The sequence below is a fragment of the Lithobates pipiens genome, unplaced genomic scaffold, assembly GCF_037356315.1.
Source record: "Lithobates pipiens isolate NorthernLeopardFrog02 unplaced genomic scaffold, aLitPip1_a1.2 Scaffold_16, whole genome shotgun sequence".
NCBI lineage: Eukaryota > Metazoa > Chordata > Amphibia > Anura > Ranidae > Lithobates > Lithobates pipiens.
In genome coordinates, this window is record NW_027507748.1 from 360802873 (window position 1) to 360830850 (window position 27978).

The window sequence follows — 27978 nt, forward strand, 5'->3', positions numbered from 1 at the left end:
ATATACCAAATCATTATTCAACCAAAAAAAAAATATAGCAACAACTCCAAGGCCAATAATAAATAACACATTATCTCCTCTGATTCTACAACATGTCTGGTTGACGAATGGCCATTCAGAAACTGAAAAGCACGAAATGAAAAGCGCAAAATGAAAAGCGCAAATCAACACTCACCAAACTTCTACTAACATGAAATTAGCAGAAGGAGTCCAAAGGGTGGCGCTAAAGAGCCGAAAAACCATTTAGTACATCACTACGTTCGTGATTGTTGGCCAACAATTGTGTGCCATGTGTATGCAAGACAAGTTTGGGCCAAAGCCCTTTGGACAAAATTCCATGGCTTTGTTGGCGAACAATCCGATCGTGTGTGCGAGACTTTAGTAAGGTTGTTACTTTTCCATACCAAAGGTAGGAGAATAGCATATAACGCTGAACAGTCTGGCAGATATTTTACCAAAAGTAGTAAGACAAGTAGTAAGACATCTACCAATCCTCAAACCCACTAGGGCCCCCATACTGTAAATAATAACTTAGACAACAAACAAAAGAGTTACGCTTGAAGGTAGCTACTTTCCTTTCCTCGATGAGAGAAGGTAAGCATCAGCTCCCACACACTTTTTTTTTTAGTTTGCTGGAAATGTACAGTATATGTATTATAACATTTTGAAACATTTGTTATTGCCACCCCAGGGAAACTCTACATAATCTGAAGTCTCCCCTGTCACCATATAAGTATGACAAATTAGGCCTTTTTTAATGATCGTTTTCCAATGGACAGGTTCCACTCTGTTCTTTAGCAGGCTTCTCCATATAGAGCAGGGATCTCCAAACTATGACCCTCCAGCTGTTTCAGAACTAAACGTCCCATGAGGCATTGTAAAACTCTGACATTCAGAGACATGATTAGGCATTATGGAAATTGTAGTTCCTGGACAATTGGATGACTGTAGTTTGGAGACCCCTGATGTAGAGGATACGTTAATAAACATTAGCCCTTTAACAATAACCAGCCATTAAAGGGCAGAAAAAATGGTTTCAGCTTGTAGAGGACACTGCAGCATGCATATGACAGCATGCCTTTGTTTTATACCAGTACTGCTTAATACAAATATAGTATTTAAAAAAAATGCTGGCTAAGCAACAATGTGACGATTATTTCGATGGAAAAATAATCATAAAGTTATATAAAAAATCCTTGGATGCAGTCGGAAGTGACCGAACGGATCAGGGTGGGATTGCACGCCTACTGGATCCGACCTCAGACGCCGGACCGGAAGTGAAGTCAGGGGCACAGGATGCCACTGGCAAGTTTGGTGAGAAGGATTGTTTATCAGCTTTACTAATCCAAGCACATTTGACATTTGATATTTGATATTGTTTACTGATGGGCATTTGAAAACTTTTTTGTGAGTGACTTATGCATGGTTTTAATAAAATTGGTTTCAATCATACCTATTATTTTTCCTAGTCCTAGTACATCAGTGGTGAATATGGGGAGCTGATGGAGCTGATGGAGCAATCTTAAAGGAGCAGTATAGCATGAAAAAGGATCCTTTCAAATGTTCTCTTGCTGATCAGTAAAATGACAGGCAATTATTTCTGGCGAGTGCAGTGTCTTATGTGAGTGGTACGCACTGTTTACACCTTGGTGAAGGATTGAAGAAATTACCATGAATATTTAAATAGGAGCACCAATTTTATGAAGATATCACGGATGAATGCATGTATAAATTGGTGGACTGTATAAGGACACTACTGCTATTCGCCTATATTTATTTTGGGTGATTTATGCTCTTTGCTTAATTATCGTATATGATATTGTGGATTGTGCTTCCAGAGAGTATATATAACTTTTTGTTATTCTCTTGTTTAAGTTTTTTTTTTTTTTTTGTTTTTTGATAATTTATGGTGGCAGCATTGTGTCAACTTTTTGCACATTGCTATTATTATTTTTATCAGTAATTTTGAATTTCTCCAAAGCTCACGGTAATGAGAGGTTGGAGTCATAAAGTTAACCAACAATTTAAATTTGAAATGGGAATCTAGGTTTCAATAAATTACAAATGAGTTAAAGAGGATGGTGAAAATGTAATCAATGTGAATCATCCCCAGGTAGCTTTTTTTTATCTCTCAGAATAAAAAAGTAGATTTCTGCTCACTTCCTGTCTTGATGATGGTAAAATATCTCTTTTTAGTAACAAAGACATCAATAAAATGTATAGTCTTCTCCAGACTATGCAAAACTATAAAAAAAAAAAAAAAAATGGCTGGGGTTTTGCTCTAACAATGTGTTTATCCCACATTTTGAAGAATTCAAACAAGCTTCATTATGCAGTCATAGCTTCATAACACCATGACGTTTGGGTGGAGCAGGGCATTTGTATTAAATATATCTTGTCGTTGGACTATCCAAAAGCTACAAGATACAAATATTTGACTCAACCATGGAAAAATAGAACATCAGCACTTAAAGTTGGTGTTTAAATTTCCACTTTAAAGATATGATAAACTGAGTGTTGGATTTAATAACTTTTTGGGATTCCAGAAAATGCAGACTGGCATGTAAAGCTCCAAAAAAGGGTTACACACCTCCCTTCTTTGAAGCATTATACCTGCTAAGAAACAAGACGTCTTATCTTCACTATGCTTGAATTAGCTTCAATAGTTTTCATACACATTTACATTCAGTAAAGCCCTTTGGTAGCATAACTCACTTCTCTGTATTCTTTACACTTCTAAGGCATCCTGTGAAAAGGAACTGTGCCCAGAACTGACCTCCAAACACACCTTATACCAGTATTCAGCAAATGCTGAAACCGAGCCTGGTTGTGTCAGTCCTGCCAGCTGGATTTTTCCTTGAATTGTGTTTGATTATAACATCAATTATGCTTGGCTCTTTTGCACAGATCTCACTACAGGGGTCTTTGCCAGTCAAAATGTTACATGCTTCACCTGGTGCCATCTTTCATAAAAGCTACGAGTGGCTTTGCTCCGTGGCAGAAATTGCACTGGGTACAATATTATAATCTAACACTGCTTAAGAAAAAGCACATGCAGTCTAGAGGATTGGCTGGGCTTGACACTTTATTTCAGTCAGCAGAACTCCACTTTGTTGTAAAATGCAAGCATTTTTTTGTCAAATGCTTAACTATAATTTGTACATAAATCAATATTTACCTATGGTTAAAACTTCAGGGTAAAGCTTATATATGATATTGCAAGAACTGTGAACTCCCCACAGGGCTCAGGCCAATATACAGGGTCAGATTACTACATCCTGTCCCTCTAAAACTTCCTTATACATTCCTTCCTAACCCAGTCAGCTGGCCAGCCTTAGAATCACACTAACTAGATTGAACCCTAAAGTGACTGTAAACAATCACCTTGTAAAACAACCAATCCAGCTTAAATTAGAAATGAAACGCAAAACATTAATGTATATATATATATATATATATATATATATATATATATATATATATAAACATTATAAGTACCCCTTTTCCCTTTTTTTATAAGTGATCACATTCCCCCTGTTCTCAGCTGCATAAGAGCTGGGGGGAGAAAATGCAGCGGCACACTGAGCTTCTCAGTGAATGGCTGTGCCTGCCAGGACAAGCCTGATAATTGGAGCTAAGTTCGGGCTAAGTTCCCAGCACAGCTAGAGAACTGACCACGCTGAGCTCTCATGCCTACTGTGGTTCGTTTTTATATAGGAAAGTAGAGGGACTGGGAGAACACTAGGGATTTCACACAAGGGAAGCGATACAAAAAGAACGGGATACTTTTGCATATAAGAACATGGTACAGCAGGCACATATCAAGAATATGAAATGTTGGGTTTACATATTCTTTAAAGCTGCACAAGATGCACTGACATTGTGGGCAGGAAGTCTGCAAGACAGAGTTTGACCACCTTGTGTCACTATACTCAACTAGAAGAATAAGGAACAGGGGTCACCATACATTACTGGCTGTTCAGTACCAAGTGCGCATTCCTAGAATGGGTGAACTGTAAGCACAAAGTACACTATGCCATTAACAAAAATGAACAAACTGCACAGGGCAGCAAACTGATAAACCAGGTGGATTGCACATGCAGGAAAAATGGTAATCTAGATAGTTTTAACAGCACACTAGAATATGCTGTTGACAGCAGCATGATGTGGGAGCAGCTGTTTGTCAGCGCTGTTGCCCCAAATCATGTTGATTATGCAAGCCCTGCCAATACACAGAAAATTAATTTTTATTGTTACTATATAAATTTAGAGAAAATATTGCCACATATTGCAACAGATATTGCGCCTGTACATGTGCATTTTGAATGTAGTGGAAGTAGTAGCGCACCACTGCTCTGAAAAAAGTGCAGGATCACTCAAAACAGGGGCGTGCCTAGAACATTTAGCACCCGGGGCAGATCCTATATCTATTTAAAATGAAGACACGCTGACTGAGCGGAAAAAAAAAAACTAAACCAATTCTCCCTGCTGTGTCATTGTATTCTGACAGCAGAGGAATTAGCTAGACTCCTCTGCTTGTAAAATACACTGATCAAGTGAAAGTTTTCCAACAAGCCTGTAGTAGATTAGATACTCTCATCAGTGGATCGACTGCTCTCCAACAGGACCAGCCATTGATGGAGTGAAATTTGACAGGTCCCTGATGAACCGGCTTAATATTGATCCATCTATGGCCAGCTTTAATCCACTACTGGACAAATCCCAAAAAGTTAAGGAGCCTAAAAACTAACATTTAAAAGGGAATTCACTATACCTGTGGATGAAAGATTATATTACCTGGCTCCTTTAAGCTGTTTGCAGACTCATATAATGTATTAAATGGTTGCTGAATTGTTGAATAGTTTGCCCACATCACCTTAATGGAAAGATAGACTTTCAAGACAATTAGGCATGAAGACATCCAAGCCTTCCTTTACAGATGACAATATTTTCTTTATTGAATTCATAATTAGGAAAGACAGATATTGTGATTCCGGTCACATTGTAAACCAGCTCAATATCTCATCATCAAGCCTCTGAAGCAAGTTTTTCCAAATTGTGAATAATTCCTACACGTCATAGCAGAACAAATGCTTTGACAAGTTCTGTGCTTATTATGGAAAATAATGGAACTGTATTTTTCTGTACCTATATAACAGGGAGTGTCTAACGCATAGTAGTCATTCACTGTAGTATGCTGTGGTTACAAAGTACATTTAATGTTCCAAATGCTGGTCTGCATATGGTCTTTGATAACTGTTTTTTGGACATCCTTGTTATATAAATGGTTTTATATAAGTTGCATTGTTACTTGAGTAGTTGACAGATACCTTATAGCGTATACTTTCAAATGAGATGTGCAATTCACAGTAGACCTAAGGGGCAGGAATATATATTTTGCAGTAGGCAAATAAGAGCTTGTCTTGTAACCAATGACCGCACGGCCGACACAATTGCTAGGCAAACTAGGCAGCCGCCTAGGGCGCAGACATGGCTGCTGACTTACCTACTCTCCATTGGGAGGAGGGGGCACCTGCTTGTCAGTGCCTCGTCCTCTACACTGTTGTGTGAGCAGTGGCACAGCGTGGGGGGGCAGACGGGGCTACTGGTGCAACGTTTAAAGGGGAGTGCTGTTCCGAGTATGGGCCATCTAGCACTGGGAACATGGCCCATTGTTATCCATGAGTCAGGTTCTATAGTGACAGCAATCAGCAGCGTCCTTGTGGTGCGGGCGGCCTAGCATCCATCCCTCGCCACACGGTGGTGATTAGCGAGGTGCCAAACAGAGGTGATCAGCAAGAGACTGGGACAATAGGACAGAGGAGGGACTGCAGATAGGGACAGGGCTAGGGGTCTCTCATCTATTCCCTCACTCCCTTTTCTCCCTCTCTATCCTAGCCCCCTCTTTCAACTCAGCTCTCTCTCTCTCAGTCCTCCCTCTCCCCTCACTCTCTCAGCAGCCCTCCCTCGCTTAGTCCACTACTCTTTCAGCCCCCTCTCTCTCAGCCCCTCTCTCTCTCAACTCCCTCTCTTAATTACCCCTCTCTCTTAATCCACCCTCTCTCTCAGCCCTTTCTCTCTCAGCCCCCTCTCTCAGCCCCCTCTCTCTCAGCCTTCCTCTTTTTCAGCCCCCCTCTCTCAACCCCCCTGTCTCAGCCCCTCCCGCTCTCTCTCAATCCCCTCTTTATCAGCCCTTCCCTCTCAGCCCTTCCCTCTCAGCCCTACCTCTCTCAGCCCTCCCTCTCTTAGCCCCTCTCTCTCATCCCCCTCTCTCACTAGCCCCCCTCTCTCTAGCCCCCCTCTCACCCCCACTGTCTCTCTCACCCCCTCTCTCTAGTCCCCCCTTTCTCTAGCCCCCCTCTCACACCTGTTGTCTCTCTCATCATCCCTCTCTCTCTCATCCCCCTCTCTCTCTAGCCCCCCTCTTTCACTCCCACTGTCTCTTCCGGGCCCCCTCCTCTCTCTCAACCCCCCTCCTCTCTCTCAACCCCCTCCTCTCTCCCTTAGCCTCACTGTTTCTCTCAACCCAAAGTCTCTCTCAGCTCCTCTGCTTCTCTCAGCCCCCTCTCTCTTACCCACTCTCTCTCTCTCTCTCTCAACCCCCTGTTGATGGGTGGAGTTGATGGGTGGAGTCAGGGGCGGAGCCAAGGGGTGGCAAAATGAGATTTCACCTAGGGTGTCAAAAATCCTTGCATTGGCCCTGAGTGACAGACAACTATTGTTTAATATCTAGGACATAACTACATGTGGGGCAGAAAAGGCATCTGCTGGGTCTGTGAAGTCTGGAATCCAATGTATAATTGTCCTGTGCTCATACTATATTCTGTATAGAACAAAAGCAAAGATTTCCATTTTCCCTGATTTGTACACAGACAAACTACACAATAACCTTTAAATTCCTAATTCTGAAATGTTCTGCCACTTCCAACTGAAACACTTTAAACAATTCTTTCCACTTCACCCCTCACAATAAACCTCTTTGAAAGACAATGTTTTGAATATCTTCACTCTTCTGGTATGATAACTTAAACTTACATATCGCTTACATAGGTTACAGTTGATTATCAATTGTCATATGTTACTAAATGGGAAGACATAGCTTTTGAGTTCTCAAAAGAAGAATGGTGACAAATATGGTACTCAATTGAACACTATCATTAATTCCATTTCTAGTGAGGACATTGTCCTACATAACAGCCTCAAGCTAACTCAACTTAATAGGGATGTTTGTCTATTTGTATTCAGATGGTCTCATGGACACATGGATACCTCAAGCACCTTTTATCTAGAATTTCTGAAGCTATGGAGCAAACTGTCTATCCCAGTCCATATATCAAATAAGTTTGATGCACAGGGGTCTGCACTAGTGGACAAAGAGGGAGATGCCTGTAAAGCCACATCTATTAAGGCATGTCTTCTGAACCACAGTTACCACAGACATAAATAAAATAGGCTAGGAGGCACATTGCAACCAGATGTTGGTTTAAGAGAGATGAATGTTCAATGCGGCAGACATCATCGCAAATATCCTGGAAATCCAGGCAGCTTATCTCGCATCAACAGCATTTTCTCTCTCTGATCAAGGACAAATCAGTTCTGATTCAAATAGACAATAGAACTGCAATATCATACTTACATCACCAAGGCAGAACCCACAACAGTTCCTTACTAAGGGGAGTGGAACCCATCTTCATTTGGGCACAGGGAAATCTAAAGGACCTAAGAGTCTATGTTCCAACCCACTTAAACACAAACACCAATCCCAATTCTGAAATGTTCTGCCACTTCCAACTGAAACAATTTAAACAATTGTTTCCACTTCACCCCTCACAATAAACCTCTTTGAAAGACAATGTTTTGAATATTGGATTTTGGCTTCGGAGGTTTGTTTTACATATACCTCACCCTTGGGCAGAATCCTCACAGATTGAACCTTCACATTAGAATGTTAAAACACAGAGGCTTTAATCATTAGAATGTTGAGTTGTTTCAACTCTGCTCAAAGCACAGGAGCCTTCAACAATACGTATGACAAGGCTTGGAATAAGTGTATATGTTTCGCTAAAGCCAAAACTTCAATCCTGATGTACCCTCTTCCTCCCAACTCCTTGACTTCCTGCAAACAGACCTAATTTAGGATTAGGATTAGGCAATTTAAAGGTACATCTGGTGGCAATCTCTACTGTGACCACAAGAGATGGGCCAAAGATCCTTTAATAATCAAATTCTTCAAGAAAGTCAAGAAGATAAGCCCACCCATTGAAACAAATCTTTCTCACTTGGGATCTCTCTATTGCTCTTGAGCCCTTATCCAAACAGCCTTTTGCCCCATCTGATTCAGCGTCCTTGTGTAATCTCACTTGTAAACAATTTTTCTTTGTGGAAATATTTTTCACATGTATTCTGTCATGGAGGCACAAGGAAAAGAGAAAATAGTTTCATACTTACCGTAATTGTTTTTTTCATGGTGCCTATCCATGGCAGCATACAATCTCACCCTCGGTATGCTATATTATGTAGAATGCTGGGAGTGCACTAATCCTTTTCTTTTATAATATTTACTGGTCCTGAGGGAGGAGCCAAGGCAGAGCTTGTCGCAGGTATGCTGCCATGGATAGGCAGCAGGAAAAGAAAATTACGGTGAGTATAAAAAAAATCTATTTTTTTAACTTTGGATAGAGTGGAGAGGAATTAGACTCCCTGTCAGTCTTTATTGCTCTCTGTGACCCCATTAGGGAGATTCACCCTCTCTAGTTGTCATGTTTACCATTATCATTGAAAGTGAAAGTAAAAGAAAAATCCCAAATTTTGAGTTGTCCCCAGAAAAGTAATAGAGGGGGAAATATTCCAATAGGGCCACTAGTTCTGGTGACCCAAGGGTCCCCAAAAATGCCTTAATTTGCAGGGATTTCCTCTCACTTCCTGTGTTGGCTATGGGACAGGAAGTGAAAATAAATCTCAAAGATGGCAAAAATAAACATTACAGGGGTTAAAAAACTTCCCTACTCTATCCAAAATGGAAAAGAAGTTTTGCCTATAGCTTTACTTTAAACAATGTGTACAATGGTGCATGCTGTACATCAGATATCTTAGCATAATAATTGTGTGCCCACAATATTTGTACAATAAATTGAACAGGAGAGGTTTAACAAGGAGAACAAACGGAGACAAACGGAGCGATCCCCGCTGAGCAAGCAGATCATCACGGGGCGGATCATTACTGATCTGTCCCGTGTGAAAGGGGCCTAAAGCTAGCCTAACAAGATTTCTCTCATTCAGTCCCTATAACTCAGGATAGCGCATAATGCTTAAGCAATTTTTTTATCAATTTTTTAGGAACTGGTTGGCGATGACAGGGGCACCCAGAGCTTGATTTTGGACAAATACAGGAGGAAAAAGATGATAATTGAACGGTGTATGGCTAGTTTAACTATTAGCAGTGATAACATGTTCCTAAATAAAGTCTCAGTTGTCAGTTATTAGTATTGTTGTCAGAGGCCAACTCCGCTGCATTCCGTTTACACTTTTTTCTTGAAGAAGCCATTTTGGCTTCACACTGACCTATTTCAATAACAAGCAGTCAAGTGGGAAAAGTGAGAACTCTGTACTGTATGGATGCTGCTTGAATTCCTGATCTATCTGTGACACCATAAGATGTGTCAAAGGGGAAATGAAACCAAGCTCCTTGTAAAGAGAGCAAGGCACACATATTTTTTTGGAACAGAAATTTAGTGAAACATAACAGTGTTTGTGGATCGATAAGACAGACACAATGTTTCAGGAGACAAATCCTCCTTTCATCAGCTGCTTCTGTTTGTCTATTGATTCTACAAAAAAAATACAGAATGTGTCTGAAATTCAGCACCTAAGCCGATGTTGTGGGCAGTTTGTCCTTGTGTGGAGGAAATGTGTGTGGGGCGAACAGTACAAAGCATCTCGTAATCCTCTACCCTCCACAATATATCACATAGAATTTTCCTTGGAACTGTGTCAGCGCCAGATTCAATACTGCATTTCAAGATTTAAGTAAAATAAATACTATATAAGAAGTCCTAAAAATGCAATGAACTTTATGGAGACACCTAGTTACAGGCTGTGCATGCTGTCCATAACTTGAAAAATTGATAAACTGACTGCTGTATATTTTAATTTCCCATGCAATAAGTTAAGGGGTTTCAAAGAAGTTGTGGGATGTTGTTTAGTCGGATGTTGCGGCATACGCCACATTTATAACAATATGCACTTTAACACCAGATGAAGCAGTCTGCCAAACACATTGGAAGACCATACTCTGCTACTATGAGTAATTTTGCAAACTGACATGTACTGTAGATGGTGACAGATTTCCATGAATGTTAATGGACATAAAAAAAAATTCAGTAGAAGGGGCTGTATATCAGAGGTTTTCACATATTGTGTTTTGGGTGAGGAGATACATTGTTAAGTGATCCTTTGATAATATATTTTATTCATGTTACTCAATAAATATGATTTATTTTTTAATGAAAACGAATGTGCAGAGCTGCTCATTTAGGATGGCAACTTTAAAGTCCCCAATTTATTTTGTTTTATTCTATTTGCATAAAGCTAATCAAGTTTTCAAATCTGTTCCAGAGACATCATTACACATTGCAGATATTCACATTCCAAAAAAAGCTATCATAATACATCCAAAAGCATATAGTAAGGCTGCTTGTGCTTTGTAAAATGACAGTTCCAATAAGTTTTCTTTTTACAAGTGCTGCCAGGTGCAGAATAGAACATCCGCACAATAAGTTTTCATTAGACTTGGGGGGGTTAAGCTTGATCAAACTGCAGCATGCAGTACTTTTCTTTTAACATACTTTCCCTATGGTGTGCACAGTACTGTTATCACACAACCTGATACTTAATATGTACAGGTTTACTGAATCAGCAAACAGTGATTTCTTTATTACATTTCTCTAATTTGTGTTCAAGGGTATGAGGTGACACAATGCAAATTTTAACTATTAAGAATTATATGGAAAAAAATCAATCCTCATGATTTAATTTTTAGTTTACCGCTGGACTGACTTCATAACAGAGTAATAGAAATGAACCTTACCTGTACCCATGAAGAGAGCTATGTGCAAGTCAGAAAATATATATGTTCAATCAAATTTCGGAAAGAGGTTGCCATCATCCTTATAATCATAACCAAACAATCAACCATTCCTCTTGTATTAGGACTTTTACACTGCAACCAGACATATACTACCAGATGGTGTTGCATAAAAAGTATACATTTTAATAATCGCAGTATAAAAGATACCTCACATGAGGCCTGTATAAAAGCATAAATTGAGGACATTCTGCATTATAGCACAATTACTTAAATGGTGGTGATACCCAATACCATATAATACTGCACAACACATAAGTTTCAGTAACAGTTTGAACACGGAGAGGGACATCCAACACGTTTCGAAAATATCTTCATCAGGGATATATTTCGCCACCCTGCAATGTAGGAAAAACTACCAATAAATTGAGTTTACATCATTTTTTTTTCTCAATCAAGCAACATGATTGCAGATATACTTACATACAGCTAGAATGTGCTAATATAGTATAGAAAAACCTTGCACTAAATAGAGGTAAGCCTGCTGCACTTTACTACTCCTTGAATATGAGTAGGTGAAGATACAGGGCTAAAAATATTAAATGTTTCATGTAAATCAATAAAGTGAAGTATTGTGAACAAACACAAAAATTACCATGTGATTAAAGGATTCATCAAAAAAATAGTATTCATCAAAAATTATCAGCAAAAAAATATACATATAAAGTGTCCTGATGTTTTCATTTCAATCCATGTTCAAATCTTTCTATAAAATCAAGTGAACCACTTGCAAATGAAATAATATTTTCTATCCCTTTTTTCGAAATATAATTAAATGTGCCCCTTACCAGATCCCAATTATCTTCAATGTGTTAAAGCCTGAGAGTGTATCCAGAAAAATATCCTCCTCCTACAGTAACATAAGACACCCACTAAACAAGATTGCACGTGTAAGGAAAAAAGGTTCAGTATAGGACACAATGGGGTTTATTTATTAAAGGCAAATCCACATTGCACTACAAGTGCACTTGGAAGTGCACTCCCTGTAGATCTGAGAGGAAAATAAAAAACAGCATTTTTGCTTGTACATGATTGGATGATAAAATCAGCAGAGCTTCCCCTCATCTCAGATCTAAAGTGCCTGCACTTCCAAGTGCACTTGCAGTGCAAAGTGGGTTTGCTAAATCAACCCCAATGTTTGTATCCAAGAGAACCTTCAATTCAATTCATGTCTACCTTCCACCTACAATCTGGCCCACAAAGTTTCTTCTGATTGTGTAACTTTTAAGGTGCACAGACTTTATAATCTGAAATCTTTTCTGGTACAAGGAAGGTGGTGAAACACTTCAGAAAGGATGACTACGACTCCTACAGCTGCACTGAATAATGTTGTACCACATACTGTAATACCCAGAAATCACATTTTTATGAATTATGGATAAAACAGTTTGCAAAATCCAGTTATGTTTAGGCATACATTTTGTAGATTATTAATTGCTTTTGCTCCAGTGACATTTTTTTAAATACAATTTGTACAGTATTTGCAAAAGAGCTCTGTTCTGAAGACTCGACTGTATCATACACTCAATAAGGGTCCAGTTTCTCTCCTTAAGGGGAACATGCCATAAAATAAATTTGGTGACTGCCATTGTTGATCTCTTTCAGATTCAGAAAAATGCTAGTTGTTTTATTGTTGCACTGATCTTCTGCTGGGTAGCCAGCTGCACCAAATCCCGGAAACAAGCATGAGCAGGCCCACAGTAGCAGTAGCCATTGTCTGCATACCAGGGACACTGTGAGTAAACAACGATTTATAAGTCACATCAATGATCACACTAATAACAGTTTACACTTTCGAATGTACGACCAAAGCAAATCATCCAAGTGCTTTTTTAAGTCTAGGTTTACACCTATGCATTTTTAGTTTCTCGGTTTGCAGAAACATACTGCAGTCCATTTAACATGATTTCCTATGGGTCATGTTTTTTTCTGTAGCAGATTGTGTTTTGTACGTAATAGAGGCGTTTTTGATGCATCTTTACATGCGTTTTGATTTTTTTTTCTCCTTAACATACTGTGAATAGCTGGTTGTTAAGAAAAGGGTGGTCGCCGCATCCTTAACAACGGATGAGACATAAGCTGTCAGTGGGCAGAAAAAAATGGTGCACCCTCGGGCCTGGTAAGGATTCGGAGGAGAATCCCACACCATTTTTTTTTAAATGGCATGGAATCCCCCCAAAAATGCATACCAAACCCTTATCTGAGCATGCAGGTAAGGGGGGGGGGAGGTGATGAGTGAGCGTCGACCCACTCCTGAACCATACCAGGTCACATTCCATCAACATGGGGGGTGCTTTAGGGCAGGGGGGCTCTGCCCTCCCCAAAGCACCTTGTCCACGTGTTAATGGCCGTAAATCTCTGTGTATGTTTAGGCCTAAGCTATAGTGACTTTTGAAGCCCACATTTAAAACAGATAAAGTCATTATTGTGTATGAAAGATTACTTAAGATATTTGTCTTGTCTGAAGTTCTCCTATATGCACATTTTAGCAGTCTTCATTTTAAACCCATTAACTAAATAACAGAAAAGTAAAACAGCTCCTACTAACATGAATTGACTGAACAGATGAACTCTGTCATTTTTTTTTTTTTTTTTACAGAACATTAAAAGTAATTTTCACAATTTTTTTTGCAACACTCTTTTAAACAGTTCTAGGATGCATTACTGTTTTACACTTTTTTTTAGTGCAACACATCTAATTCTTAAAAAACTTTTAAATGATAACATCGTAAGTGCACAAACTTAATTTATTTAAACTGTCAGACAAAAATAAAACAATGGTACGTTAGTTTTTTCACACTGTCAGTTTTTGTACTGAAAACACATCTAAGTGTCCCCATGTTCTCTAACACCTTAAACCTGATTTCTTGACAATGGTCAAAGAACAAAAAAAACAGTCCATGCCACCCCCTTTAACTAATGTATACTTTTTATTTGAAAAAGATCTTAAATGCCCCAAATGCAGTTACATGAAAGGCTTCATCAGAAGTCTTTTTTCTTCAGGTCTTTTGTGTAGGAGGGTCCTTCTTCAATTGCCCGTGTCACTCCCTAGGGACATAGACATTCCCTATTGGCTGTAAGATGAGTCCACTGAGAGGGTCTTTACAGGGTCCTGAATAATTCAAGACATGAGAGGCAGCAAGAAGACCAGTCAGCAACAACAGTAGATCACTGGTCTTCTCCTCTGAAGGAGCCATGCAAAGTCACAAGACGGAAGACTTGGGTAAATAAAATGGAGTGTTATGTAGTTATTTTTTTATTTTAATTCTGATATTCTAAATGTATAGGTGCAGGGTGGGTGGTAGGATTTAATAAAGGGATTGATTTTGTCTGAGAATGGGCTGTTCCTTAAACAGCACATTGGAGTATTACGAATTAGACCCCTGCTATCACACACAAGCAGTGTTCAGGCCCTCCAACGGTCTGACACTGCTCCGATCAATAAATCAATAAAGCCTATGCTACCCAAGCAGTGCTTTTGATTGGAGCAGTGTGCAGAGGGGGAGTCTATGATCACTGGATACCTTGCCTACAGTTGTGTGTGTGAGAGCAGCATTCCAATTCTAGCACAGCTGCTAGCACTCTTGCTGTAACAATTGTTATGTAAAAAAAAAAAAAAAGAGGGATTTACCCTGGGCTTAAACCTGCCCGCACAACCATTTAACAAGTAACTAATCTTTATTATGTCTAACTCTTACTTTAATTCTAAATCTTAAACTAATCATGTTTTTTTAAAACCTTTTTTGAATAAACTTAGGCATAAACCTCTTCCCGTCCAGTGACGTACCTGTACGATGCTGGACTTTCAGTGGGTATGCCAGGATTATGACCACCGGAAGACCCGGGCGACAGGTGCATCCACGGGCTGGCCAGACAGCCAAGCAAAGCCGGGATCGTCTTTGATCGTCTGTTCATAATAGTAACCTGGAAGTGATGACATGACATCACATCTGGTTTACTCAGAAACAAACAATGCCAGTTTTTAAAAATCAAGTGCATTCAAAAACACTGATCTTGGTGTTTTGAATGCTTTTAAGTGCAGAGGAGGTATTTGGGGTCTTATATACCCCGGGTCTCTCCATAAAGATTACCTGTCATATGCCTATTGCTGTCACAAAGACAAAGGCAATTAAGCACATTGGTCTCGCACACATGCAAACGCCATCCCACACATGTGAGGTATCATTACGAACATCCGATCCTGGGCAGTAATTTAAACTCCAGAACTCCTCTGTACATCTAAAGTGGTAACCTGTAAAGGCTTTTAAAGCGTCACCTATGGATAATCAAATTGATATAGTTTGTCCCAGTTGCATGGGCGTATGCTATTTTAAAGTGTGACATGTTTGGTATCTAATTACTTGGCCTATCATCATTTTTATATTTAAAAAAAATTGGGTTATGTATTGTGTTTTTTTGCATTAAAGTTCAAAAAAGTGTATTTTTTTTCCAATTGCGCAATTATCGTGCAACATAAAAAAATCAAAACTCACCAATTTATTCTCTAGGGCCTCTGCTTTAAAAAATATCTAATTTTTGGGGGTTCTAAGGAATTTTCTAGCAAAAAATAGTGATTGTTATATGTGAACAAAAAGTGTCAGAAAAGGCCCGGACTGGTTAACTAAACCCTAGTTTTTTAAACTAATTTTATCCTGTACAAGGAGCAGCCACGCTAACGTATACTCACTCAGTGGCAAAGGATGCTTTTTTTTTTTGCTTTTTTTTTTTTTTTAAATAGGAAAGGAAAATATATATTGAGCATGCATTGTAAAAAAAAAAGAAACAATCCCTTCTTCATGCAACCATACTGCATTAATGTTAGCTGCATGCATAATGTGTTAGAAGGAAGCTTGTGACACCGTAGAATAATAGCATTAATATTTGGTTATTAAGATATGTTGATGCATACCTAATACCTATGTGTCGTTTTTACTACATATGCATAATGTGTTTGTGATAAAACTGTATGTGAACATGAATTATATTGTTAATCTTCCCTTTATAGCTTTTGTTCTTAGTAAATGAATTGTTCTCATTAGCTGTGCTTAGAAAATCCCGGCACAACTGGGATATAATGACAATAAATTGCCCTTAACCTAGAGAAAAGAAAAGAACGGCTATTTCTTGAAATACGGAAATTTAAATGTAAGGTTCACCTTTTAAATCAATCTGTATATTTCATTAAAATAAACATTATATAATAATTGTACATCCCTGCTGATGCATATATTGCATGCATACATATATGCATAAAAAGATGACTGCTTAGGAAGTCAGTATAAATGGTGCTTTTACTGATTTTGTTGCAAAATGAAGTCCCACACACATAACCGGCTTTTTGTCCCTTTTGTTCAGTTATTGTTTTGTCTTAGAACATTACCAAATTCTATGTTAAATCCTTTTAAATAAATCCTTTTTTTTTTCTGGTGGAATGACTGTACCAGGCACATTGGGAGCTGACAGTAAAAGCAAGGGATTAAAAGATGATGAAAGCATTAACATGAAAAAAAAATTGTGAAATTAGTTTTTGAGGTTTTGTTATTTTTTTTTGTTATTTCGTTACGATGGGACTATGTTCAGAATAGTAGCCAATAGCTTTGGTCTAGGAATTCGATCTGAGCATGCGTGGCACTTTGTCCGTCAGAGTAGGCTAAACATGATCGGAGTATGTCCGATCGGAGAATTTTGTCGGAAAACTTTACCGGCAAGTTGGAAAAGTTGGTCCGTCGGATATTCCGGCAGAAACAGTCTGATGGAGACCACGCACAGTCGGAATATCCGACAAAACGATCCGATAGGACACATTCCGTCGGAATCTCTGACCGTGTGTACAAGGGCTAAGGTCTAATAAGTACTGATACATAAGGCATTAGGAAAATGTTAAGAACCGCTATCTCTAAGAAAAAGAAAAAAAAAACACACTCACAACCCCATGGGGATTTGTTGGATGGACAATCCCGTGAACACAATTCACACAATTCAATTACATTTTTGAAAGATAACATTTTAACAAATTTACTTTATCAATATTAATGTAAAGATGCATGTATAATAAACACTTCTCATGGTTGGACTCTTTATTTTATAATGATATTGGTGTAATTAATATTTTTTAGAGATCCACGTACGAATAAAGATATACAGTAAATATTATTTTTATCTTTTTTTTTTTTTATGTGATTTAGTTATCACATCTAAATATCCCTTTTGGACTGTATAATATCTCTAATAACCAATACAGTACTCAACTGCGTTGTTGCACCTAAACTAATATGGGTACAATCACCTTAACCTGTAGCTCAACTCTCAACACCTTAAACTTTCATTTTCCCACACCTAAAACCAACTTTTTGTCCTGAGAATTTTTTCCCTGTCCATCAGGTTGGGGGGGGGGGGAAGCATATATACTTGCATATGAATGGATGGTGGAAGCCAGCAGAGATTCCCCTATTCACCAAGGTCTAGGGAAAACTCCCTTGCAGTGTAACTTCCTTTGGAAAGTGAACAGTCTATTTGCATTTAGTAAATTAACCCCATTATGTGTGGTTTATTTTAGTTAGATATTTAATCTTGCACAAGTGAAAAATTGCTGTAGATTTACTGTGAGTGGGTGGCAAAGGCAGGCTGGACAACGTGCCTGCCTTTCTTCTGGGTTTGGGGCATACGTGTCGTTGGGACACACCATGAGTTTGGCAGCTGATTTCAGCCAAAGTCAGCTGATCGGCTGTGTCCAATCACACAGAGTTTTGAGTTTATAAAAACACAGGACTCTGTGTACGATGAACAGCAATCTGGCTGTGTCTTCTCCCTGTAAAGCATAGTAAAGTAAAAGCAGCACACATTGCACATTGTTAGGCACAGAGTTAACCCCTTGGTTGCCCCTAGATGTTAACCTCTTCCCAGCCAGTGTTACTAGTACAGTGTCAGTGTACAGTATTATCACTGATCACTGTATTAGTGTCACTCGCAATGTCAGTGTCAATCAGTGACTCTCCCAGATAGTGTCTGTTAGCGCCAGATTGGCTGCCACACTATCAGGGTCACACTAAATTCACCGCCATTACAGTATAGCATCTATAGCTGTGTAAATTGCAGACTATATACCATAGTTTGTTGATGCTATAACTTTCGCACAAACAAATTAATATACACACATTGAGATTTTTTTTTTTACCAAAGAAATGTAGAATCAATTTTGGCCTAAATTTATGAAGAAATATGTTTTTTTTTGTTTTGTTTTTTATTGGATATGTTTAAGACAGAATGTAGAACCTTTTTTTTTCTTCAGTTACAATATATTGTGATAATTTACCACTAATCTCTCTGACGTTTGCTTTTGATATTGAATCTTAGTTGTGTGCTGGGTATCTATATTTGTGCTCCAAGTAGCAGTGCAGTATCCATTTGCTTAACCCCTTCCCACCTGCCCTATAGCTAAAAGAAGGCTACAGTGCAGGCTTACTTTGCCGGGTGGGGGTGCATGGATGTCCTCCCGGGATCGTGCTTCTCGCATGGTCCCTGCGGTGTACAGGTGGCGCGCTCTGTGATCGCCGAGTCTGAAGGACTCAGCTGATCGTAAAGGGCCAATCACAGCAGCCCTTTACCACATGATCAGCTGTGTTCAATGATAGATAATCTGTGATGTTATCACAAACTGGTTATCGGCTTTTCTTTTCTCACGCTGACACAGTGTCCCTTTAACACAAGCTGCTAACCGGCTTGTGTTAAAGGGACATTGACACTGATAATCAGGGCAATGATTATCAGTGCAGTCCCAAAGGTGCCCATCAGTGATGCCAATTAATGCCTACCAGTGCTGCCAATCAGTGCCCATCTGTGCTGTCAATCAGTGCCCAGCAGTCCCTCATCAATGTCACTTATCAGTGCTGCCTATCAATGCCCATCAGTGCTGCCTATCAGTGCCTACCAGTTCCCACCATTGCCACCTCATCAGTGCCCATCAGTGCCACCTATTTGTGTTCATGAGTGCCACTTATCAATGCCCATCAGTGCCTCCTCATCAGTGCCCATTAATACCTTTTTCCTTTGTTTAGCAAAAAAAAAAAAAGTGGTGATTAAATACCACCAAAAGAAAGCTCTATTTGTGTGAAAAAAGGTAAAATAATTATTTGGGTATAGTATTGCATAATCACGCAATTGCCATTCAAAATGCGACAGTGCTGAAAATGGAAAATTGGCCTGGGCAGAAAGGGCGTAAAAGTGCCCAGTAGGCAAGTGATTAATCCTGAAAATAATAGAGTACTGGATAGGGGATTTTAAAAGGTACATTTCTCAAGTATACACTACAACATGTTATTAAAAAATACAAAGTCTTTTTATTTATACAAAACACACAAATAAAAAAGTGGGATACAGATATATATTCAGATAGGTATATACACAAAATCCCTATTAGCAACACCAGTAATACTGTAATCATAGAGTTTACTTTACTACGTCCAAAAACTTCTACATGTTTCGCCAGTAGAATAAGTCGTTCAAAACTATTTTTTAAGAGAAATGCTGGTATATATTCAACCTTAGATGTATAGAAAAAAAGAAAATACAAATTAATAGAGAAACTCATGACAGCATTAAATCAGTCGGGGATGGCCACATGAAACCCCATCGGAAACATGCAAGCACCCCACAACTGTATGCTTCTGCGGGGTCCAAGGGGTTAAAGCAGGTGGTGAGAAAGAAACACAATGCTGGTATTGTGCCCAGTGTATTGCTTCACACTGACCTGAAGATCTTTTATTTCCTGCTGCTGGCACCACTCTGGAGACCTCCAGCTGGGATAAGAGGTGGAGTGCAGTTGATATCACTGCACATGGGACAGGAGCCAGCACTACAGAGGAGGCATCAGCTTATGTGGTTCTTGCTGTCTACTACAGCTCCAACTTTCTAAGTAGTTCCTCTGCATTGCGCTCTGTTTGATACTCTGGAATGGTGGGTCAGAAAACCCAAACCAAGATCTACCAGTCACCTGTCTGAGATCTACTGGCAGATCATAATCTACAGGTTGCAGACACCCCACTTTAGACTATAGGTTTCAGCTTTAGTACAGTTATCAGTTTGTCAGACCACCTGTGTTTGACATTGCTTGGCATTGCTTGAAATATCATTGATAGAAATTGCTGAATTTTTTTTGTATCCAAGGTTGCAGTGCTTTCTAAATTTGGTAACAGCTATCTCACAATTGGTGCTTGGGAATTCTCATAGACTATATTGATAATGTTATATGAGCTCATGCACAGAAGCATAATGAATTACTCATATAAATGCTGGATCTTACTGGTAGAAAGATCTAGCATGAAAAACCTGTGCAATGGTGCATACAGAGATCTAGTGTATGCATGCATATGCTTGTATAGAAGCTTACAAGCATACATTTATTCTAGTGGCTAGAATATTTATTCATTGTAGTCACTAACATGCATTTACATAAATGCATGTGCATGTGCGTGCATTTACATGGGTTGGCTGTAAAAAAAAACACATTATTCTTCCTACTCTTCCCTGAACAAGGGACTAAAGTGTATTCGTTTTATGTATCTGAACACTGCTCTGGTAAATGGAGTTAAATGACCCCATGTGCATGGGCATACAATATTGCATTTTTTTAGAGCTGAATTCAGATCCATATAACAAACACTAAGGATCTAAAAACACTGTTTTTATTTCTACAAGGCTTGAGGCTGTACATCTCCAAAACTTTTACACCTAAAATGTGCAAATCAGACTATATCCTTTGTCTTTCCAATTCAGTCTTCATCCAAAATACCAAAGGCTATGCTTTTCAAAGGCCAGTTCAGACTTTTGAAAACATCATCAGGCAAATTATATTATCTATTTTCCACTTGTGAATACCACATCCAGTACATCCTAAAGTCTCCTGCTGGGGACACGTCTGCTAGTGCCATGCAGACAAGGACTCCTACCTAGTCAGTGCATCAAAGCTGTTGTCAGCTGCTCTTTGGGTAGTCATCACTGTAAGAGCTTATTACAGCGTTAGTGCTTCTTAAAATGTTAACAAATCGTTTATATTGCAGTTAGCTGCACCCAATAACAGCTAAATACAATGTAACTTTTTTATATAGGAGATGAAAATCCAAAACTAGAATTGTAATTTATTTTTATTTTTATTTTATAATAACCTTCCTTATTTAACCTCTGATAAACTTCTGTTTATTTCTAACTAACCATAATAAACTCCTTTCTCTTCCTGCTCATAAGAAAACGTTTATTGTCCTTTTCTTTTGATTTATCTGTTTTTGTTAGTGCCAAAAACGTATACTTATTTTTTTATATATATATAAGAAGTCTTTATGCTATTTGTGAATAACTTTTTATCACCAGAAACATCATTTTGCTATATGGCAAAATGGGACGTAAGGAAGATTAATAGTAATACCTACAGTATATCTATAGGAACACTAGTTATTTTTAACCACTTCGCGCCCAGGCCAATTCTGACATTTCTCTCCTACATGTAAAATTCCTAATTTGTTTGCTAGAAAATTACATAGAACCCCCAAACATTATATATGTTTTTTTTTAGCAAAGACCCTAGAGAATACAATGGAGGTTGTTGCAACTTTTTATCTTGCACGGTATTTGCGCAGCAATTTTTCGAACACGTTTTTTCAGAAAAAAAACTGTTTCATGCTTAAAAAAAACCCAGTAATGTTATCCCAATTTTTTTGCATAATGTGAAAGAGGAGGATACGCCGAGTAAATAGATACCCAACATGTCACGCTTCAAAATTGCACGCGCTCGTGGAATGGCGCCAAACTTTGGTATTTAAAAATCCCCATAGGCGACGCTTTAAAAATTTTTACTGGTTACATGCTTTGGGTTACAGAGGGGGTCTAGAGCTAGAATTATTGCTCTCACTCTAACGTTTGCGGCGATACCTCACATGTGTGGTTTGAACACTGTTTTCATATGTGGACGTATGCGTTCGCTTCTGTGTACGAACTCACAGGGACAGGGGCGCTTTACATTTTTTTTTGTTTTTATTGTTAATTTTATTTTATTTGTTTGACACTTAAAAAAAAAATAAAAAAATTGATGACTTTTATTCCTATTACAAGGAATGTAAACATCCCTTGTAATAGGAATATGGCACGATCGGACATATTTACAGTGAGATATGGGGTCAATAAGACCCCATATCTCACCTCTAGGCTGGGAAGAATAAAATAAAATAAAAAATGATCCTGGCTTCCTAGCCATATCGGTGCCGTTAATTTGAATATAGAGGCCGGGCGTGACGTCATAACATCGCGCCCGGCCTCCGAATGATCATAGAGACTCCGGGGACGATCTTGTCCACCGGGAATCTCTATGGTAACTTGCGGGGGCCGGCGGATCCTGTGACCAACTCACCGATGGAAGCGGTGAGTCGGTACAAGCACCGGAGGGCGGCGGGAGGGGGATGTGTCCCCTCCCGCTGCCCGTAAGAACGATCAAGCGGTGGAACAGCCGCTATGATCATTCTTATGGTGCAGGGAATTGCCGGCTGGATGATGTCTGTGGCCTCAGGCATCATTCAGATATAACCACCGAAAGCATATGACGTCAATAGACGTAGTATGGGCACCAAGTGGTTAAAATACCAGCATTCAAACTTTAAAAGTGTATTTTCTATTATTTACTTCTATTTGCTTGCCATTAAATATGTAGACAATTAAAAAAACAATGAGAGGCACTATTATAAAAAAAAACAAAAAACCTGTGTGTCAGTTCCTAAAGACATTGTACCCTTTAAGATATTTTAGTCTCTTTAACTAGGTATTAGTGTAGTTATCATGTCTGTGTTGTTTCTTTTCCTTACCTTGTAATGATGAGCTCACATGTTTCCCTGTGTCCATGTATTCATTCACCAAGCTTGTCCCCATTTTCCAAAGGGACAAGCATCTTCTTGTTCTGGGTCATGCAGTTTGCAGTCAATGCACCACCATTTTTGCCTGTTTGTTTCAGATACAATTTCTATTTAGCTCTCATATACAGAGCGCTAGACTGAGCAACCCAGGGATCGTGGGATGTGTCGTTCCCGCACAGTAAGTGTCAGGTCTCAGACTACAGATAGAGGTCATGCATGTACCTGTGCAGTGCCACGGCAAATGCCTCATGTTTTAACACAGACAGAAACTGCTACGTGATCTGCATGGCCCTTGCTGTCTTCTGGGACCTGTGTGTCTCTCAGAAGACAGGGGTGGGGAAAGAGGAGGGGCCAGACATTGTGAAACGATCTATGCCTGGAAGCGGGAGCATATACCTGGATTTGATATGTATCTGATCCCCCCTCCCCCCTGAAAGATACCAAATACCAGATACCATTTCTGGATGGAGCTCCACTTTAATTAATGAAAAGTTATTAATATAACTTAACTGTTCCCAAAGGTGAAATGTGAAAGGGACTCTGGATCTTAAAGGTACACTAACTGTCACCACCTAGCAAGGTATACACATCCATTTGTACTCCTTTGCCACCTCCTCACTCTGTCAAAGCCATTTCTCTGTTGCTGTAATAGAGCAGGACTTTACCTCCATGTGACCTCCATGCCATGTTCTTGGGATTGGACAATCAATCACTATGCTCAAATAATATCACATTGGTGGGTGGTGACTTGCAGAATTAGTACGGCAGTAGGTTCTGGGAGCTGGAAGAGAAATCCCTTTCTCCCAACTCCGATAATTTCCTAAACATCTTGACTTTAATTATGCTGTAATAGATTTTCTATGTTTGAGCAGCCGTTTGTGTTCACACATGCTTCTTGCTGATCAATGAGGAATTCTAGGTGTACATCACTGCACAGAGAAGCTCCATATTACCTGTAATTAGCAAGACCCGGGGGGAGAGACGTGAAGTGCTGGAGCTATTAAATACATCTTGTCCCTGGGGAGTCTGTCATCCAGATGAAAGCCTCTTGAAATCTGCATCCACCTGCAAATACAGTATTTTATTTCCAATTGCTACAACAAATTGCAGGTATTGCTGAAAACCTTAATGCCACAAAATACCTTTCCTGCAAAAGATGTAAAAAAAAGTCCTAGTATAAATTATCGTTTCCTGCGAAGCATTTGTGTTCAATGGCATACCATATTCAATCAGTTTCCTCCACAAAAAAATAATCCTTAGGCAAAAAGCATCATAAGCTAAAAATTGGTCTGGTTAGGAAGTGGTTTTAAGTACCCAGTGGTCAAATGGTTATACAGATATACAGATATTTGTATAAATAGACCACTAAGGTAAGTTAATAATTTTTAAGCAGTTGGAAAAACAGTTTTCTTTTTTCCTTTTTACAGTTTTCTTTTGGAAAAAAGGTTTCAAACATAACTAAACCCCAAAAACAAAAGTGTAATATTGTATCTTACCAATAATTGGATGTGGTGGCTGCATTTGTTTCCTTTTTTCCAGTTTTTATTCTTTTATTTTCATGTGGTCATCAGCCAGTTCACACCTCCCATCTTAAAGCGGTTCTGCACACAATTTTCCTAGTTAAGCTCACTTGTTTCCAAATCTAGCCCAGACTGCTAAATGGACATTTATTTTAATTTTTTTGAGTGTATCTTTAGATCAGTGGCCTTGTGTATATTCCCTTTGTTATCTGGTCTGTGGGCGGGGATTTTGAGGGTAACCGCATTATTTCCTGTCCCTGCCGCACTGTCTCCTGGGATCTCGTGTCATTCATCCCAGGAGTCAGTGTGGATAGCCGCCACGAAATCTCGCGGGATTTCAACTGACGTGACGCTTCACATCACAACGAGGATGGGAACTTCCTAAGACGCTACCCGTTGTGATGGCAACAAAGAAGTTTACATCGCTCGGCGCAGTTACCACTAAGCATGCGCAGGAACCAGCAAGGAATGCTGGTAAATCCACTGTAAGGGAACAAGGAAGTGATTGCTTGTGGGCTTCAAATGCCCACAAGCAAGATGAAAACTAATGTGCATTATTTTTATAAATGACGATTTGACAGAAAAACGGACCTGGATACCGATAAGGAACACTAAAAGTGAGTCTGACTTTAGAAAGATAGTAATTTTAAACTGTACAAAAAAAAAAACAAAGCGTGTGTGCAGATCCGCTTTAAGGTGGCCACATTCACTCCTTCACTGTATCTATGGAGGAGAGGTGTTATAAGATAAAAAGTTCTATATTCATGCTAGTGAGAAAAATTGTATCATAAATTGTTGGTCATTTGATTTTACTAATAGTTCCAATTTAAGGCAAATTTTTCCTTTCAATGTCATAAACTCCAAGGAAATTACCAATATCCATAAGCATGAAGGGGAAACACCTTTCTTGCTATACTAGAGCTTTAGTTAGGCTCAGAGCATTGTATCCTGCCCATGAGGGTTTTTATCAAATTCTAGGATGTAGTGCATTATAGTTGATCATCCCTATTTCAAGGAAAACAAAGGGATGATGACAACACATTAGCTACTCTGCTATTTTTAGAACAGATATGCTTTAAGAAGCTGGGGAAACTTAAATGTATAGCCATCCAACATATAGCATGCATTTATATTTTTCTGTTGTCATACTACATTACTTTCTGCTACGCTACACAACATTACCTCTAACTGCTCTTAATTCAGAGTTAGAGTGGAAGTCCAAGCAAAATACACAGTTGAAATTCATAAATATTAACTGTTTCATACCAAAAACAAAAAAGCCATTAGGTTTTTTTCTTTAGATATTATTGAGAATAGTCAATGACCGACTTACCCAATTTCTAGGTGTGTACTTCACTTCCAAATCAGCATATCATATAAACAGGAGAATAGTAGTTGGTATCAACGTACTCTGCTGTCAATTATTCAACACTTTATTTTATTCAAAAATATTGTAGGCCATAAAAAACCTGCTGTGAATACAAATTGTGAGAATTACACAACTATGCTATTTTAAAAACATAAAAACCTTTCCAATTCAGTCTTCCTTAATCAGTTGCATACCTTTGTGGTATTACACACGTCCATAAAACCCCTCCTCTGTACACAGGGTGTCTTCTGTACATCCTGCAGTTTCTTATCTAACCCTACTCCACCCCCCATGCACAGCCCAGTGAGGCCTAGTATCTGTAGAAAGATGAGCTCCTGACCAAATGACTGGGAGCCAGTTAGAAGCCTTCCTCATTGAATGATCTCTCTGACAGACAATCACAGCAAGCATGTGTAAGCCAAAACAAAAGTAATACACTGGTTGTCTTATCTCCTGAGTTCCCTGTCAGACTGATCTGTGAGTGAAAGAACTGTAGCTGACAGAGGAATGTTTATTGTGTGCACAGGGAGTTAGTTAACTCTTAAATACCCAACACATGCTCTTATTTTACTACTTGACCCTTTCATTTCAACATGTAAAAACATTATTTTTAAATGTCCTCCCCTGTTCTATGTTTCTATGTTAAATTATTTGTTGGAAAAAAAATATTATAAAGCACATACATTGTTATCTTTAAGGATTTACTGTTAAAAAATATGTGGTTTGGGGTATATCTGTTTTATTTTAAATCAGTAAAAACTTTAAATTACTGATGCATTATGAGAAGAATGAAATATATGTAAGACAATACTTTATTTATTTTGTAAATAACTTTAACATGTGTAGCCCCGGCTCCTGAAGAGCACGCACTATGTGTTTTTTCTATTTAAAATTCCTAAAGCCACAGTTGGGTTTTTAGGGTCAATTATAACAAATTATGGTTTCAGTACCAGTCTAGCTGGATTGCACTGGGTTCTGCTTGGCCACAGGTTTCACTGTCACCACTGGCAAGTGTGAGAATGCAGTTTAGCTAGGCGCATTGAGTGCCATTCTTTCTCGGAACCAGCCCAGTGGGAGTGTCATCTTACTATGCATTCTGGGAGAGGGTACTTAAGGTACTGAGATCACATGCTTCTGGGTTCTGGTCCAGAAGATCTTTCTGTCTGTTTGGTCATGGTCCTCCTGACGGGCCCCCATGGCCCTCCTGGCCTGGGGTGCGGATCCATCCAATTCCGAGTCTCGGGGCTGGCTAGCCCAAGGCAAAGTAACTGGAAGGAGGATTCAAAGGTGGTCTGGTGCTGTCTCATCTGTGGAGAGGCCCAGCAACTGGAGAAACAACCAGGGGAGGACTCTTCGGGAGAAGGCCACGCATAAGGCTGGCTTCTCAGAAATGGCCTGGAGGCTCAGTTGAAAGACACCAAGTGAATCTACACTCATACGGTATCACCGGACCGGCTGTGAGATACCAGTACCGTATGATAGCTCTCCAAATTTACCTACATCCTTTAGTTACATCCAAGTCTGTGGCAGAGACTTTATTTACAAGTGTTCTACATCAAGTCTGTGGCAGAGACTTTATTCACAAGTGTTCTACATCAAGTCTGTGGCAGAGACTTTATTCACAAGTGTTCTACGTCAAGTCTGTGGCAGAGATTTTGTTCAAGTGTTCTACATGCAAGTCTGTGGCAGAGGCTTTGCTTTACTCAAACACTCTATCGGCTGCTAGGCCTAGTGAGAGGAGGTCTATCCGGTAGCTATGAGAATCCAGTTGTGAGTTGCCCTTCTCTGGATTTCTATAGTGAAAGACTTCCTATTTTTTGCAGTTCCAAGAGTACCTGAACTTCCTACCTAACTCTCTACCCTTCATTGGGAGACTGTTCTGTCTACTTGTTGTCAAATAAATATCCTAAAAGGGGATCCAGTGTGAGTTTCTGCAGTTCTTTGAGCCATCTACCTCGGGAAACCCCTAGACATACACGAGGTCAAGAAGGTAACGATAAGCCCAATTAAACCAGCCGCTCCTTCGGGGGACAGTGTTACACATGCTTTATCCAA